Consider the following 13195-nt stretch of genomic DNA (forward strand, 5'->3'; position numbering starts at 1 on the left):
CCACCACCTGTCGCGCCACCCGCCGAAGCCGTGGCCTCTTCCTCAAGCCGCCGCCAGTTGCCGTCGCAACCCCCTGCTTCCGCACCCCTCCTCCCCATGCCGCGCTGCTCCTCCCTTCCCACCTCGCGCCGCACCTACCCGCCTACCCCACCCGCGCCGCCACCCCACCCGACCTACGCAGAACCCTAACCCTAGCCACTTCACCCGCGCCGCGCCTTCCCCCTCCCTCCTTGCTGCTCCATGAGTTCCTCCTCCACCGTCTCCAACCCTTTCGCCGGTCCCGATGTCACCCCCGTCTGTTATCTCAACATCCACGAGCATGTTCCGATGGTGCTTGATCAATCCACCGCGTCCTACTCCACTTGGAAGCGGTACTTCTCCTTCGTGTTCCGTGAGTACCTGCTCCACGGCCATGTCGATGGCACTGTGGACTCGAGCCTCATGATTCACGACGAGGAGTGGATGATCCTTGATGCCAGCATCATCCGCTGGTTCTACCTCACCATCTCCAACGACCTCTTCCACACGGTGGTGGATGATGACGTTGATGCCTACGCCGTCTGGACCAAGCTCAATGACCTCTTCACCGACAACAAACTGCAACACAAGGTCCTCCTCCACGGCGAATTTTATGGGTTTCAGCAGCTTGACTCATCCATCGACGATTTTTGCATGCGCCTCAAAAAGCATGCCGATGAGATCCGCGATCTTGCCGAGACGGTTGGCGACGAGCTCCTCATCAGCACCCTCACCGCCGGCCTCAACGAGGCCTTTGAGAACGCCGCCTCCAACCTCACCCTCATTCCGGAGCCTACCTTTGCCAAGGTGGTGGCGTACCTCAAGCTGGAGGAGCGACGGATGAAGATGGCTTGGACTCGAGCGACCCACACCACTCTCGTCGCCGGCACCCGTGGGGGCTCGCCGCCGCCACCGCGTCCCGTGCCAGCTCTCCCGCCCGTGCCGGCCTTCCCGCAGGCCCCGGCTCCCCCCTTCCCGCCACCCCCGTGGGCTGCTAGTGGGGGCCACCGCAGGGGCCGCAAGCAGCAGCAGGGCGCCGACTCTCAGGGAGGAGCGGCCCGCCCCCAGCAGCAGCAGTACCAGCCAGCCCCGTGGTATGCTGGCCAGAACCCTTGGACTCGCGCTATGCATGCCTACTCCATGCCGGTTTCCCGTGCCCCTGCCCCAGGTATCCTCGGCACGCGGCCTCCGTCCCATCAGGCGTTCTATGCCGCGCTGCAGCCCTATGCGGCGCCCTATGGGCCCCTCTCCTACGGTCAGCCGCCGCTGCCAGGTGGGCTGCCACTGATGCCCCCGACGGCCCCGCCCGAGCAACCCGCGCTCCCACCGGCGCCGTGGGACCCGGCTCTCTTGGCGGCCCTGCACTCCGCTTCCTCACCGTCCACCTACACCGGCGGCGGCGACTGGTATATGGACACTGGAGCTACCGCGCATATGGTCGCTCATCCCGGTAACCTCCACACCTCCTATCCCGTCCACACTTCCGCTCGCATCACCGTCGGTGACGGTTCCTCCCTTCCCATTACTCACATAGGACATGCATCTTTTCCATCTACTTCTACTCCATTGTCATTATCTAACATCTTAGTTTCTCCTGGTCACGTGAAAATCATGTTACCGTTGAGTTTGACGAATGTGGTTTTTCTGTTAAGGACGCTCGTACCCGGATGGTACTCCACCGATGTGACAGCCCCGACGAGCTCTACCTGGTCCACTCCACCGCCTCCACCACCTCTGCCGCCCCTGTTGCTCTCGCCACCGGAGTGGATCTTTGGCATGATCGCTTGGGTCTTCCCAACCCCGCCACCCTTCGTCATATACTTCCGAGTTTTTCTTTCACGTGTAATAAGATCGAGGATCACTTGTATCATGCATGTCGCCTCGGCAAACATGCTCGTCTTCTGTTTAGGGTGTCCTCTCATGTTGCATCATACCCGTTTGAGTTAATTCATAGTGATGTCTGGACCTCTCCAGTTGCAAGTAATATGGGCTATCTTTATTATCTTGTTATACTTGATGATTTTTTGCACTATGTGTGGACCTTCCCGTTGCGTCGTAAGTCGGATGTCATCTCCACTCCCGCCGCTTTCTACTCTTATGTTTTCATGCAGTTTGGTCGTCCCATTCTCGCGTTTCAGACAGATAACGGGAAGGAGTTTGACAACTTAGTTGTTCGCACTCTCCTCACCACACATGGCACGACTTTTCATCTCACATGCCCGTACACTTCGCAACAGAACGGTCGCGCTGAGCGTGTTCTTCGCACTCTTAATGACTACGTTCGGACCCTTCTCTTTCATGCCAATGTGCCTCCGCGCTTTTGGCCTGACGCTCTAGCCGCCGTATCACTCCTCATTACCATCCGCCCCTGTGGTACTCGTGGGAACTTTGCACCTCATCATCTCCTCTTCAGTGCACCGCCCTCTTATGATGAGCTTCGCATCTTCGGCTGTCTCTGCTATCCTAGCATCGCCGCCATTGCACCTCATAAGCTTGCACCCCGCTCCGTCGCTTGCATCTTTCTCGGCTACCCACCTAACACAAAAGGCTACCACTGCTACGATCATGTCTCACATCGTGTATTCACCTCCCGACACGTTAACTTTGATCAGAAGGTGTTTCAATTTCAGCAGCAGGTACCTCTCGTCACCCCGTCGCCGCCGGCCACCGGTGACCCTTCGGCGACCCCGTCAGGTGGGCGTCCCCGCTCGGCTCTCGGACCGCCTCCAGGCTTTGGCAGTCCTCACGACATGGGACGAGCTGCTCCTCCCGCCCCAACGCCACCGTTGCCGTCCCTGCCGGCTTCGCCGCCGGTGCTCTCTCTGGCCGCCTCGGGTGCCTCGGCCGCCTCTGCTGCCTCGGGCGTCCCGCCATCCCCGGATGCCTCGTCAGCTGTCCTGTCGGCCGCCTCACCAGCGGTCTTGCCGGCTGCCTCCTTGGGCCTCGTCCCGGAGTTGCCGCCTCACCCCCTCACTCGGGCTCGAGCCGGCGTTCACCGCCCAAGTCTGTGGTACTCTAGCGACAAGTATCTCCTTGCCGCCTCCACCACCGAGGAGTCACCAATTCTTGTGTTCGCAGAGCAGCCCTTCGTGATCCTCACTGGCTTGTTGCGATGCAGGAAGAGTTCAATGCTCTTCAGCGGAACCATACCAGGACACTGGTTCCCCGGCCTTCTCGCACCAATGTCATCAGCGGCAAGTGGGTCTTTCGTCATAAGACCCGCACGGATGGTACACTTGAGCGCTACAAGGCTCGCTAGGTGGTCTGTGGTTTTCGATAGCGTGTTGGTGTCGACTTCACTAAGGCGTTTGCACTGGTTGTCAAACCGGGAACGATCCGCACCGTTCTCCAGGTGGCGGTCTCCTGAGGCTGGCTGGTTCATCAGATGGATGTCTCCAACGCCTTCCTTCATGGCCATCTTGAGGATCAGGTTTACTGTGAGCAGCCCACCGGTTTCATCGACGCATCTCTTCATGGGCATGTGTGTTTGCTGTCCCGGTCTCTCTACGGGCTCAAGCAAGCACCTCGTGCCTGGTACCAGCGTATCGCCGGGTTCCTTCAGACACTACGCTTCACCGTTACTCGCTCGGATGCCTCATTGTTTGTCTATCACCGCAGCAACACGACTGCATATTTGCTCCTCTACGTCGACGACATCATCCTGACGGCCTCCTCCACAGCCCTTCTTCAGCAGATTACTCTCCGGCTGCGTGATGAGTTTGCCATCAAGGACTTGGGCTCTCTACATTATTTCCTTGGCATTGAGGTTGTTCGGCGACCCGACGGCTTCTTTCTTCATCAGCAGAAGTATGTGCATGAGCGACTTGAGCATGCCGACATGCTCAATTGTCACCCAGTCGCTACTCTTGTTGACAGGAAGGCCAAGGTTTCTGCTCTCGACGGCTCGCCCACATCGGATGCTCCATTCTACCAGTCCATTGTTGGTGCTCTTCAGTATCTGACTCTCACCCGGCCGGATCTATAGTATGTTGTTCAGCAGGTGTGTCTTCATATGCACGCCCCTCATGACTCCCATTGGACCCTCGTGAAACAGATTCTCCGCTACATCCGTGGCACGATGGTTCTTGGGCTCACTCTCACTGTTGGAAATATGCCCTAGAGGCAATAATAAAATGGTTATTATTGTATTTCCTTGTTCATGATAATTGTCTATTGTTCATGCTATAATTGTATTAACTGGAAACCGTAATACATGTGTGAATACATAGACCACAACATGTCCCTAGTAAGCCTCTAGTTGACTAGCTCGTTGATCAATAGATGGTTATGGTTTCCTGACCATGGACATTGGATGTCATTGATAACGGGATCACATCATTAGGAGAATGATGTGATGGACAAGACCCAATCCTAAGCATAGCACAAGATCGTGTAGTTCGTTTGCTAAGAGCTTTTCTAATGTCAAGTATCATTTCCTTAGACCATGAGATTGTGCAACTCCCGGATACCGTAGGAATGCTTTGGGTGTACCAAACGTCACAACGTAACTGGGTGGCTATAAAGGTACACTACAGGTATCTCCGAAAGTGTCTGTTGGGTTGGCGCGAATCGAGACTGGGATTTGTCACTCTGTATGACGGAGAGGTATCTCTGGGCCCACTCGGTAATGCATCATCATAATGAGCTCAATGTGACTAATGAGTTAGCCACGGGATCATGTGTTACGGAACGAGTAAAGAGACTTGCCGGTAACGAGATTGAACGAGGTATTGGGATACCGACGATCGAATCTCGGGCAAGTAACATACCGATAGACAAAGGGAATTGTATACGGGATTGATTGAATCCCCGACATCGTGGTTCATCCGATGAGATCATCGTGGAACATATGGGAGCCAATATGGGTATCCAGATCCCGCTATTGGTTATTGGCGGGAGAGGTGTCTCGGTCATGTCTGCATGGTTCCCGAACCCATAGGGTCTACACACTTAAGGTTCGGTGACGCTAGAGTTGTTATGGGAAATAGTATGTGGTTACCGAAGGTTGTTCGGAGTCCCAGATGAGATCCCGGACATGACTAGGAGCTCCTGAATGGTCCGGAGGTGAAGATCGATATATTGGACGAAGGGTATTGGAGTCCGGAAGTGTTCCGGGGGTACCAGGCTATGGCCAGCATGACCGAAAGGCGTTTCGGGAGCCCCGGCAAGTGTTGGAGGGCCTCATGGGCCAAAGGGGAAGGGGCAAACCAGCCCACTAAGGGGTGGTGCGGCCCCCACACCCTTTCCCACGTTACTTGGGGAGGTGGGGCGCCTCCACCTAGCTTGGGAGGCAAGCCTCCACCTGCTTGGCTTGGGGGGCAAGTCTCCCTAGGATTTTCCCTAGGGACATCCAATCTGCTTGGCCGCCGCCCCCTAGGGGAAACCCTAGGGCGCCTCCCCCTCTCCCCTTGCCCCTATATATAGTGGAGGGGTGGGAGGGCAGCCGCACCTCTTCCCTGGCGCAGCCCTCCCTCCTCATACACCTCCTCCTCCTCCTCTGTAGTGCTTAGCGAAGCTCTGCCGGAGAACCACGAGCTCCATTGCCACCACGCCGTCGCGCTGCTGGAGTTCTCCCTCAACTTCTCCTCTCCCCTTGCTGGATCAAGAAGGAGGAGACGTCCCCGGGCTGTATGTGTGTTGAACGCGGAGGCGCCGTCCATTCGGCGCTAGATCGGATCTTCCACGATTTGAATCGCTACGAGTACGACTCCATCAACGGCGTTCTTGTAACGCTTCCGCTTAGCGATCTTCAAGGGTATGAAGACGCTCTCTCTCTCGTTGCTAGCATCTCCTAGATTGATCTTGGTGACACGTAGGAAACTTTTGAATTATTACTACGTTTCCCAGCAGTGGCATCATGAGCTAGGTCTATGCGTAGATTCTATGCACGAGTAGAACACAAAGTAGTTGTGGGCGATGATTTGTTCAATTTGCTTACCGTTACTAGTCTTATCTTGATTCGGCGGCATTGTGGGATGAAGCGGCCCGGACCGACCTTACACGTACACTTACGTGAGACAGGTTCCATCGACTGACATGCACTTGATGCATAAGGTGGCTAGCGGGTGTCTGTCTCTCCCACTTTAGTCGGATCGGATTCGATGAAGAGGGTCCTTATGAAGGGTAAATAGCAATTGGCATATCACCGTTGTGGCTTTTGTGTAGGTAAGAAACGTTCTTGCTAGAAACCCATAGCAGCCACGTAAAACATGCAACAACAATTAGAGGACGTCTAACTTGTTTTTGCAGGGTATGCTATGTGATGTGATATGACCAAAAGGATGTGATGAATTATATATATGTGATGTATGAGATTGATCATGTTCTTGTAATAGGAATCACGACTTGCATGTCGATGAGTATGACAACCGGCAGGAGCCATAGGAGTTGTCTTAATTTATTGTGTGACTTGCGTGTCAATGAAAAACGCCATGTAATTACTTTACTTTATTGCTAACCGTTAGCCATAGTAGTAGAAGTAATAGTTGGCGAGACAACTTCATGAAGACACGATGATGGAGATCATGGTGTCATGCCGGTGGCGAAGGTGATCATGTCGCGCCTCGAAGATGGAGATCAAAAGGCGCAAGATGATATTGGCCATATCATGTCACTTTATGATTTGCATGTGATGTTTGTCATGTTTACATCTTATTTTCTTAGAACGACAGTAGCATAAATAAGATTATCCCTCACTAAAATTTCAAGAGATGTGTTCCCCCTAACTGCGCACCATTGCGAAGGTTCGTTGTTTCGAAGCACCACGTGATGATCGGGTGTGATAGATTTTAACGTTCGCATACAACGGGTGTAAGCCAGATTTACACATGCAAAACACTTAGGTTGACTTGACGAGCCTAGCATGTAGATACATGGCCTCGGAACACAAGAGACCGAAAGGTCGAACATGAGTCGTATAGTAGATACGATCAACATGGAGATGTTCACCGTTGATGACTAGTCCGTCTCACGTGATGATCGGACACGGTCTAGCCGATTCGGATCATGTATAACTTAGATGACTAGAGGGATGTCTATCTAAGTGGGAGTTCATTAAATAATCAGATGAACTTAATTATCATGAACATAGTAAAAAGGTCTTTGCAAATTATGTCATAGCTTACGCTTTGGTTCTACTGTTTAAGATATGTTCCTAGAGAAAATTTAGTTGACAGTTGATAGTAGCAATTATGCGGACTGGGTCCGTAAACTGAGGATTGTCCTCAATGCTGCGCAGAAGGCTTATGTCCTTAATGCACCGCTCGGTGTGCTGAACCTCGAGCGTCGTCTGTGAATGTTGCGAACATCTGACATACACGTTTTGATGACTACGTGATAGTTCAGTGCGTAATGCTAACGGTTTAGAATTGAGGCGCCAAAGACGTTTTTTTGAAGCGTCGCAGAACATATGAGATGTTCCAAAGACTGAAATTGGGATTTCAGACTAGTGCCCACGTCAAGAGGTATGAGACCTCTGACAAGTTTCTTAAGCCTGCAAACTAAGGGAGAAAAGCTCAATCATTGAGCATGTGCTCAAATTGTCCGAGTACTACAATTGCTTGAATCGAGTGGGAGTTAATCTTCCAGATGAGATAGTGATGGTTCTCCATAGTCACTGCCACCAAGCTATTAGAGCTTCGTGATGAACTATAACATATCAGGGACAGACATGATGATCCTTGAGCAACTCGCGATGTTTGACACCGCGAAAGTAGAAATCAAGTAGGAGCATCAATTGTTGATGGTTAGTAAAACCACTAGTTTCAAGAAGGGCAAGGTAAAGAAGGGATACTTCATGAAACAGCAAATCAGTTGCTGCTCTAGTGAAGAAACCCAAGGTTGAACCCAAACCCGAGACTAAGTGCTTCTGTAATGAGGGGAACGGTCACTGAAGCAGAACTACCCTAGATACTTGGTAGATGAGAAGGCAGGCAAGGTCGACAAAAGTATATTGGATATACATTATATTAATGTGTACTTTACTAGTACTCCTAGTAGCACCAGGGTATTAGATACCGGTTCGGTTGCTAAGTGTTGGTAACTCGAAATAAAAGCTACGGAATAAATGGAGACTAACTAAAGGTGAGATGACGGTATGTGTTGGAAGTGTTTCCAAGGTTGATGTGATCAAACATCGCACGCTCCCTCTACCATCGAGATTGGTGTTAAACCTAAATAATTGTTATTTGGTGTTTGCGTTGAGCATAGATATGATTGGATTATGTTTATCGCAATAAGGTTATTCATTTAAGGAGAATAATGGTTACTCTGTTTATTTGAATAATACCTTCAATGGTCTTGCACCTAAAATGAATCTCGATCGTAGTGATACACATGTTCGTGCCAAAAGATATAAAATAGTAATGATAGTACCACATACTTGTGGCACTGCCATTTGAGTCATATTGGTATAGAACGCATGAAGAAGCTCCATGTAGATGGATCTTTGGACTCACTCGTTTTTGAAAAGATTGAGACATGCGAACCATGTCTATTAGTATATATGCATGAAGAAAGTCCATACAGATGGATCGTTTGGACTCACTTGATTTTGAATCACTTGAGACATGCAAATCATACAACATGGGCAAGATGACTGAAAGGCCTCGTTTTCAGTAAAGATGGAACAAGAAAGCAACTTGTTGGAAGTAATACATTTTGATGTGTGCAGTCCAATGAGTGCTGAGGCATGCAGTGGATATCATTATGTTCTTGCTTCACAGATGATTTGAGTAGATGCTGAGTATATTTACTTGATGAAACACAAGTCTGAATTATTGAAAGGTTCAAGTAATTTGAGAGTGAAGTTGAAGATCGTCGTGACAAGAGGATAAAATGTCTGTGATATGATCATATAGATGAATATCTGAGTTACGAGTTTGGCACACAATTAAGAAATTGTGGAAATTGTTTCACGACTAATACCGCCTGGAACACCATAGTGTGATGGTGTGTCCGAACATCATAACTGCACCCTATTGGATATGGTGCATACCATGATGTCTCTTATCGAATTACACTATCGTTTATGGGTTAGGCATTAGAGACAACCGCATTCACTTTAAATAGGGCACCACGCAATTCCGTTGAGACGACACCGTATGAACTATGGTTTAGAGAAACCTAAGCTGTCGTTTCTTAAAAGTTTGGGCCTGCGACGCTTATGTGGAAAAGTTTCAGGCTGATAAGCTCGAACCCAAAGCGGATAAATGCGTCTTCATAGAATACCCAAAACAGTTGGGTATACCTCCTATTTCAGATCCGGAAGCAAAGTGATTGTTTCTAGAAACAGGTCCTTTCTCGAGGAAAAGTTTCTCTCGAAAGAATTGAGTGGGAGGATGGTGGAGACTTGATGAGGTTATTGAACCATGACTTCAACTAGTGTGTAGCAGGGCACATGAAGTTGTTCCTGTGGCACCTACACCAATTAAAGTGGAAGCTTATGATAGTGATCATGAAACTTCGGATCAAGTCGCTACCAAACCTCGTAGGACGACAAGGATGCATGCTACTTCAGAGTGGTACGTAATCCTGTCTTGGAAGTCATGTTGTTGGACAACGATGAACCTATGAGCTGTGGAAAAGCGATGGTGGGCCCGGATTCCGGCGAATGGCTCGAGGCCATAAAATCCGAGAGAGGATCCATGTATAAAAAACAAAGTCTAGACCTTGGAAGAACTACTTGATGGTCGTAAGGCTGTTGGGTGCAGATGGATTTTAAAAGGAAGACAGACAATGATGGTAAGTGTCACCATTAAGAAAGCTCGACTTGTCGTTAAGATGTTTTCCGACAAGTTCAAGGAGTTGACTACGATGAGATTTTCTCACTCGTAGCGATGCTAAGAGTCTGTTGGAACTATATTAGCAGTTACTGCATTATTTATGAAATCTTGCAGATAGGATGTCAAAACATTGTTTCCTCGACGATTTCTTGAGGAAAGGTTGTATGTGATACAACCAGATGGTTTTGTCAATCCTGAAAGATGCTAACAAGTATGCAAAGCTCCAGCAATCCTTCTAAGGACTGGAGTAAGCATCTCGGAGTTGGAATGTACGCTTGGATGAGATGATCAAAGATTTTGGGTTTATACAAAGTTTATGAGAAACTTATATTTCCAAAGAAGTGAGTGGGAGCACTATAGAATTTTTGATGAGTATATGTTGTTAACATATTGTTGATCAGAAATGATGTAGAATTTCTGGAAAGCATACAGGGTTATTTGAAAAGTGTTTTTCAATGGAAAACCTGGATTAAGCTACTTGAACATTGAGCATCAAGATCTATAAGGATAGATCGAAAACGCTTAATAGTACTTTCAAATGAATGCATACCGTGACAGGATTTTGAAGGAGTTCAAAATAGATCAGCAAAGAAGGAGTTCTTGGCTGTGTTACAAGGTGTGAGTATCGAGTAAGACTCAAGACCTGACCACGGCAAAAGAGAGAGAAAGGACGAAGGTCGTCCCCTATGCTTTAGACGTAGGCTCTACAGTATGCTATGCTGTGTACCGCACCTGAAGTGTGCCTTGCCATGAGTTAGTCAAGGGGTACAAGAGTGATCCAGGAATGGATCACATGACAGCGGTTGAATTTATCCTTAGTAACTAGTGAACTAAGGAATTTTCACGATTATGGAGGTGGTAAAAGAGTTCGTCGTAAAGGGTTACGTCGATGCAAACTTTGACACTAATCCGGATGACTCTGAGTAGTAAACCGGATTCGTATAGTAGAGCAGTTATTTGGAATAGCTCCAAGTAGTGCGTGGTAGCTGCATCTACAAGATGACATAGAGATTTATAAAGCACACACGGATCTGGAAGGTTCAGACCCGTTGACTAAAAACCTCTCTCACAAGCGAGATATGAACAAACCCCATGGGTGTTGGATTCATTACGATCACATAGTGATGTGAACTAGATTATTGACTCTAGTGCAAGTGGGAGACTGTTGGAAATATGCCCTAGAGGCAATAATAAAATGGTTATTATTGTATTTCCTTGTTCATGATAATTGTCTATTGTTCATGCTACAAATGTATTAACTGGAAACCGTAATACATGTGTGAATACATAGACCACAACATGTCCGTAGTAAGCCTCTAGTTGACTAGCTCGTTGATCAATAGATGGTTATGGTTTCTTGACCATGGACATTGGATGTCATTGATAACGGGATCACATCATTAGGAGAATGATGTGACGGACAAGACCCAATCCTAAGCATAGCACAAGATCGTGTAGTTCGTTTGCTAAGAGCTTTTCTAATGTCAAGTATCATTTCCTTAGACCATGAGATTGTGCAACTCCCGGATACCGTAGGAATGCTTTGGGTGTACCAAACGTCACAACGTAACTGGGTGGCTATAAAGGTACACTACAGGTATCTCCGAAAGTGTCTGTTGGGTTGGCGCGAATCGAGACTGGGATTTGTCACTCCGTATGACGGAGAGGTATCTCTGGGCCCACTCGGTAATGCATCATCATAATGAGCTCAATGTGACTAATGAGTTAGCCACGGGATCATGCGTTACGGAATGAGTAAAGAGACTTGCCGGTAACGAGATTGAACGAGGTATTGGGATACCGACGATCGAATCTCGGGCAAGTAACATACCGATACACAAAGGGAATTGTATACGGGATTGATTGAATCCCCGACATCGTGGTTCATCCGATGAGATCATCGTGGAACATGTGGGAGCCAATATGGGTATCCAGATCCCGCTATTGGTTATTGGCCGGAGAGGTGTCTCGGTCATGTCTGCATGGTTCCCGAACCCGTAGGGTCTACACACTTAAGGTTCGGTGACGCTAGAGTTGTTATGGGAAATAGTATGTGGTTACCGAAGGTTGTTCGGAGTCCCAGATGAGATCCTAGACATGACGAGGAGCTCCGGAATGGTCCGGAGGTGAAGATCGATATATTGGACGAAGGGTATTGGAGTCCGGAAGTGTTCCGGGGGTACCAGGCTATGGCCAGCATGACCGAAAGGTGTTTCGGGAGCCCCAGCAAGTGTTGGAGGGCCTCATGGGCCAAAGGGGAAGGGGCAAACCAGCCCACTAAGGGGTGGTGCGCCCCCCACACACTTTCCCATGTTACTTGGGGAGGTGCGGTGCCTCCACCTGGCTTGGGAGGCAAGCCTCCACCTGCTTGGCTTGGGGGCAAGTCTCCCTAGGATTTTCCCTAGGGAGATCCAATCTGCTTGGCCGCCGCCCCCTAGGGGAAACCCTAGGGCGCCCCCCTCTCCCCTTGCCCCTATATATAGTGGAGGGGTGGGAGGGCAGCCGCACCTCTTCCCTGGCACAGCCCTCCCTCCTCATACACCTCCTCCTCCTCCTCCTCCTCCGTATTGCTTAGTGAAGCTCTGCCGGAGAACCACGAGCTCCATTGCCACCACGCCGTCGTGCTGCTGGAGTTCTCCCTAAACTTCTCCTCTCCCCTTGCTGGATCAAGAAGGAGGAGACGTCCCCGGGCTGTACGTGTGTTGAACGCGGAGGCGCCGTCCGTTCGGCGCTACATCGGATCTTCCGCGATTTGAATCGCTGCGAGTACGACTCCATCAACCGCGTTCTTGTAACGCTTCCGCTTAGCGATCTTCAAGGGTATGAAGATGCACTCCCTCTCTCTCGTTGCTAGCATCTCCTAGATTGATCTTGGTGACACGTAGGAAAATTTTGAATTATTACTACGTTTCCCAACACTCACGACGTCCACTTATCTGGAGATGGTGGCCTATTCTGACATGGACTGGGCCGGCTGCCCTGACACCTGGCTACTGTGTCTACCTCAGTCCTTCACTCATCTCTTGGTCATCCAACACGACAACCCACCATTTCGCGCTCCAGCGCAGAGGCCGAGTACTGAGCAGTGGCTAACGCCGTCGCCGAGTGCACCTGGCTACGATAGCTACTTCAGGAGTTGCACCATGATGTCTCCCAGGCTACGGTTGTCTACTGTGACAACGTCTCTGCGATGTACCTTTCCACCAACCCCGTTCATCATCACCGGACTAAGCACATTGAGCTGACATTCACTTTGTGCGTGAGCAAGTGGCCCTTGGACGCATTTAGGTCCTCCATGTTCCGACCGCACAACAGTTCGCCGATGTGATGACTAAGGGACTGCCAACTTCCACCTTCGAGGAGTTTTGTTCCAGTCTCTGCATCTCTGGCGCGGG

The sequence above is a fragment of the Triticum aestivum genome, chromosome 5D (assembly GCF_018294505.1).
Source record: "Triticum aestivum cultivar Chinese Spring chromosome 5D, IWGSC CS RefSeq v2.1, whole genome shotgun sequence".
Taxonomy (NCBI): Eukaryota; Viridiplantae; Streptophyta; class Magnoliopsida; order Poales; family Poaceae; genus Triticum; species Triticum aestivum.